We start from the raw sequence: 6272 nt of genomic DNA, 5'->3' as shown, positions 1-6272 counted from the left end.
CTTTTAAATTCTATATCTTGTGCCGAAATACATCAAATCAATCCGGAATAACTTTAAATTTTGCACATAAGTCATAAATGACATAACGAAGCTATTCCAATTTCCAGAATCAAATTCCGACCTCGATATAAAAAATTTAACCCCCCCGGTCAAACTTCCCAAAAATTCAACTTTCGGCATTTCAAGCCTAATTCCACTACGGACCTCCAAATAATTTTCCGGACACACTCCTAAGTACAAAATCACCATACGGAGCTATTGAAATCATCAGAATTCAAATCCGATGTCGTTTACACATAAGTCAAATCTTCGGTCAAATTTTTTTTTTCATTTAAGCTTTAAAAATGAGAATTGTTCTTTAAATAAATTACGAATCTTCCGAAAATCAAACTCGACCACACTCGCAGGTCATAATACATATTACGAATCTGCTCGAGACCTTAAGTCATTGAACGGGGCGTTAATTCTTAAAATGACAAGTCGGGTCGTTATATTCTCCCCCTCTTAAACATACGTTCGTCCTCGAACGTGCCAAGAATCTTTTTGAAAACTTAATTTACTAAATGTATTTACTGCACACATACTCGCGGGTGATTCTATGTCACCATAAATTTAACAGGGGTTCGACAATACCATCTCAATTGAGATTAGTTCTTTGATCCACATTTATAAACTTTGAAACCAATTTCTTACACTCCAAACATTTCCAAAAGGCCTGATTTTCACATCAACGCACGGTATTAGTCTCAACTGGCTATAGCAACTCGTGCCTACACACATCAACTTTCTTGATAGTGTTGAAGTAATTCAAATTTTTTTTGGGGCATTACATTCTTCCCCGCTTAGGATCATTCGCCCTCAAACACATAACATAATTTTGTCTCTTATTTGCACGTCTCAATCTCCCAAATTGTTTTCTAACTCCCAAAGTTTTCAGAAATTTCGGCAGAGTCTCCCCTATAATTAGGCCTAACCACCTGCCAGAGTAACACCAAAACAAACTCCCCCATTACCTCCAAACATCCTCTAGTATAATGGTCATAACGTTTTGTACAAAACTCCAAATTGCAAATGGTTTAACTTTCTGACAACTACACACCAAGGGCTATAATGTTTATTTGTTGCTCATCTCCCAATTCCTTATAGATTTCAAGATATAAGCTTCCAAAGTCAGCCATGTGCAACAGAGATTTCCAAACTCTTCCCAGATAGCCTATAGTATATCCACCATAATGTTTGGCACACAACTCCAAAAATAATAAATGGTTTACTTTTCTGAAAACTAGACATCAAGGGCTACAACTTTTATTTTTAGATCATCTCTAAATTCCTTATAGATTGCGAGATATAAGCTTCCAAAGTCGGGTCAGTGCAACAGAGATTTGTTCTACGCGATTGCGAAAGAGCTTCCGCGATCGCGATTCACAAGGCCCCAAACTGCTGTTTGCTCTTCGTGAACGCGACAAAAAGTTCGCGATCGCGATGCACACCTCTGTAGGCAGAAACTAACAATTAAAAATGGCCTAGAAATGGTCCGAAACCATCCCGAAACTCACCCGAGCCCCTCGGGACCTCAACCAAATATATCAACACGTCCTAAAACATCATACGAACTTAGTCGAAGCCTCGAATCATATCAAACAACGCTAAAATCATGAATCACACCTCAATTCAAGCCTAATAAACTTTGAACTTTCAAATTCTATATCTTGTGCCGAAATACATCAAATCAATCCGGAATGACTTTAAATTTTGCACACAAGTCATAAATGACATAAAGAAGCTATTCCAATTTCCAGAATCGAATTCCGACCTCGATATAAAAACTTTAACCCCCCCGGTCAAACTTCCCAAAAATTTAACTTTCGACATTTCATGCCTAATTCCACTACGGATCTTCAAATAATTTTTCGGACATGCTCCAAAGTCCAGAATCACCATACGGAGCTATTGAAATCATCAGAATTCGAATCCGAGGTCATTTACACATAAGTCAAATCTCCGGTCAATTTCTTTTTCATTTAAGCCTCAAAAATGAGAATTGTTCTTTTAATTAAATTCCTAATCTTCCGAAAATCAAACTCGACCACACTCGCGGGTCATAATACATATTACGAAGATGCTCAAGACCTTAAGTTACTGAACGGGGCTTTCGCGATGCACACCTCTGTAGGCAGAAACCAGCAATTAAAAATGGCCTAGAAATTGTCCGAAACCACCCCGAAACTCACCCGAGCCCCTCGGGACCTCAACCAAATATACCAACAAGTCCTAAAACATCATACACATTTAGTTAAAGCCTCGAATCATATCAAACAACGCTAAAACCACGAATCACACCTCAATTCAAGCCTAATGAACTTTGAGCTTTCAAATTCTATATCTTGTGCCGAAATACATCAAATAAATGCGGAATGACTTTAAATTTTGTACACAAGTCATAAATGACATAACGAAGCTATTCCAATTTTCAGAATCGAATTCCGACCTCGATATCAAAAATTTAACCCCCCCGGTCAAACTTCCCAAAAATTCAACTTTCGCCATTTCAAGCCTAATTCCCCTACGGACCTCCAAATAATTTTTCGGATACGCTCCTAAGTCCAAAATCACCATACGGAGCTATTGAAATCATCAGAATTCGAATCTGAGGTCGTATACACATAAGTCAAATCTCCGGTCAATTATTTTTTCATTTAAGATTCAAAAATGAGAATTGTTCTTTTAATTAAATTCCGAATCTTCCGAAAATCAAACTCAACCACACTCGCGGGTCATAATACATATTACGAAGCTGCTCGAGACCTTAAGTCACTGAACGGGGCATTAATTCTTAAAATGACAAGTCGGGTCGTTACATTCTCCCCCTCTTAAACATACGTTCGTCCTCGAACGTGCCAAGAATCTTTATGAAAACTTAATTGACTGAATGTATTTACTGCATACATACTCGCGGGTGATTCTATCTCTCCATAAATTTAACAAGGGTTTGACAATACTATCTCAGTTGAGATTACTTCTATGATCCACATTTATAAACTTTGAAACCTATTTCTTACACTCCAAACATTTCCAAAAGTCCTGATTTTTACATCAACGCACGGTATTAGTCTCAACTGGCTATAGCAACTTGTGCCTATGCACATCAGCTTTCTTGATAGTGTTGAAGTACTTCAAAATATTTTCGGGGTGTTACATTCTTTCCCGCTTAGGATCATTCGCCCTCAAATACATAACATAATTTTGTCTCTTATTTGCACGTCTCAATCTCCCAAATTGTTTTCTAACTCCCAAATTTTTCAAAAATTTCGGCAGAGAATTGGGCCTAACCACCTGCCAGAGTAACACCAAAACAAACCCCCCAACTCTTCCAGACAGCCTCTAGTATAATGGTCATAACCTTTTGTACAAAACTCCAAATTGCAAATGGTTTAACTTTCTAACAACTAGAACCAAGGGCTATAACTTTCATTTGTTGCTTATCTCCTAATTCCTTATAGATTTCTAGATATAAGCTTCCAAAGTCAGCCCTGTGCAACAGAGATTTCCAAACTCTTCCCAGACAGCCTATAGTATATCTACCATAACGAATTGTACACAACTCCAAATGATAAATGGTTTACGTTTCTGAATATTAGACATAAAGGGCTACAACTTTCAGTTTTGAATCATCTCCAAATTCCTTATAGATTGGGAGATATAAGCTTCCAAAGTCGGGTCAGTGCAACAGAGATTTGTTCTACGCGATCGCGAAAGAGCTTTCGCGATCGCGATTCACAAGGCCCCAAACTGCTGTTTGCTCTTCGCGAACGCGACCAAAAGTTCGCGATTGTGATGCACACCAGTATAGGCAGAAACCAACAATTAAAAATGGCCTAGAAATGGTCTGAAACCACCCCGAAACTCACCCGAGCCCCTCGGGACCTTAACCAAATATACCAACAAGTCCTAAAACATCATATGAACTTAGTTAAAGCCTCGAATTACATCAAACAACGCTAAAACCACGAATCACATCTTAATTCAAGCCTAATGAACTTTGAACTTTCAAATTCTATATCTTGTGCCGAAATACATCAAATCAATCCGGAATGACTTCAAATTTTGCACACAAGTCATAAATGACATAACGAAGCTATTCCAATTTCTAGAATCAAATTCCGACCTCCATATCAAAAAGTCAACCCCCCGGTCAATCTTCCCAAAAATTCAACTTTCGGCATTTCAAGCCTAATTCCACTATGGACATCCAAATAATTTTCCGGACACGCTCCTAAGTCCAAAATGACCATACAGAGCTATTGAAATCATCAGAATTCGAATCCGAGGTCGTATACACATAAATCAAATCTCCGATCAATTTTTGTTTAATTTAAGCTTCAAAAATGAGAATTGTTCTTTTAATTAATTTACGAATCTCCCTAAAATCAACCTCGACCACACTCGCGGGTCCTAATACATATTACGAAGCTGCTCAAGACCTTAAGTCACTGAACGAGGCGTTAATTCTTAAAACTTGATCGTTACATTATCCCCCTCTTAAACATACGTTCTTCCTCAAACGTGCTAAGAATCTTTTTGAAAACTTAATTTACTCAATGTATTTATTGCACACATACTCGCGGGTGATTCTATGTCACCATAAATTTAACAGGGGTTCGACAATACCATCTTAGTTGAGATTACTTCTTTGATCCACATTTATAAACTTTGAAACTAATTTCTTACACTCCAAACATTTCCAAAAGGCCTGATTTTCACATCAACGCACGGTATTAGTCTCAACTGGCTATAGCAACTCATGCCTACGCACATCAACTTTCTTGATAGTGTCGAAGTACTTCAAAAATTTTCCGGGGTGCTACATTCTTCCGCGCTTAGGATTATTCGCCCTCAAACACATAACATAATTTTGTCTCTTCTTTGCACGTTTCAATCTCCCAAATTGTTTTCTAACTCCCAAATTTTTCAAAAATTTCGGCAGAGTCTCCCCTGTAATTGGGCCTAACCACCTGTAAGAGTAACACCAAAACAAACTCCCCCAACTCTTCCAGACAACCTCTAGTATAATGGTTATAACCTTTTGTATAAAACTCCAAATTGCAAATGGTTTAACTTTCTGAAAACTAGACACTACGGGCTATAACTCTCATTTGTTGATCATTGCCCAATTACTTATATATTTCTAGATATAAGCTTCCAAAGTTACCCCTATGCAACAGAGATTTCCAAACTCTTTCCAAACAGCCTATAGTATATCCACCATAACGTTTTGTATACAACTCCAAATGCTAAATAGTTTACTTTTCCGAAAACTAGACATCAAGAGCTACAACTTTTATTTTTGGATCATCTCCAAATTCCTTATAGATTGCGAGATATAAGCTTTCAAAATCGTATTTATTCTACACGATCGCGAAAGAGCTTCCGCGATCGCGATTCACAAGGCCCCAAACTGCTGTTTGCTCTTCGCGAACGCGACCAAAAGTTCGCGATCGCGATGCACACCTCTGTAGGCAGAAACCAGCAATTAAAAATGGCCTAGAAATGGTCCGAAACCACCCCGAAACTCACCCGAGTCCCTCGGGACCTCAACCAAATATACCAACAAGTCCTAAAACATCATACGAACTTAGTCGAAGCCTCGAATCAAATCAAACAATGCTAAAACCATGAATCTCACCTCAATCCAAGCCTAATGAACTTTGAACTTTCAAATTCTATATCTTGTGCCGAAATACATCAAATCAATCCTGAATGACTTCAAATTTTGCACACAAGTTATAAATGACATAACGAAGCTATTCCAAGTTCCAGAATCAAATTCCAACTTCGATATCAAAAACTCAACCCCCCCCCCCCCCCGGTCAAACTTTCCAAAAATTCAACTTTTAGCATTTCAAGCCTAATTCCACTACGGACTTCCAAATAATTTTCCGGATACGCTCCTAAGTCCAAAATTACCATACGAAGCTATTGAAATTATCAGAATTCGAATCTGAGGTCGTTTACACATAAGTCAAATCTCCGGTCAATTTTTGTTTTATTTAAGCTTCAAAAATGAGAATTGTTCATTTAATAAATTTTTGAATCTTTCGAAAATCAAACTCGATCACACTCGCGGGTCATAATACATATTACGAAGCTGCTCGAGACCTTAAGTCACTGAACGGGGCTTTCGCGATGCACACCTCTGTAGGCAGGAACCAACAATTAAAAATGGCCTAGAAATGGTCCGAAACCACCCCGAAATTCACCCGAGCCCCTCGGGA

The sequence above is a fragment of the Nicotiana tomentosiformis genome, chromosome 3 (assembly GCF_000390325.3).
Source record: "Nicotiana tomentosiformis chromosome 3, ASM39032v3, whole genome shotgun sequence".
NCBI classification, from domain to species: Eukaryota; Viridiplantae; Streptophyta; class Magnoliopsida; order Solanales; family Solanaceae; genus Nicotiana; species Nicotiana tomentosiformis.
The sequence above is the reverse complement of the archived record's forward strand: the minus strand, read 5'-3'. Positions refer to the sequence as shown.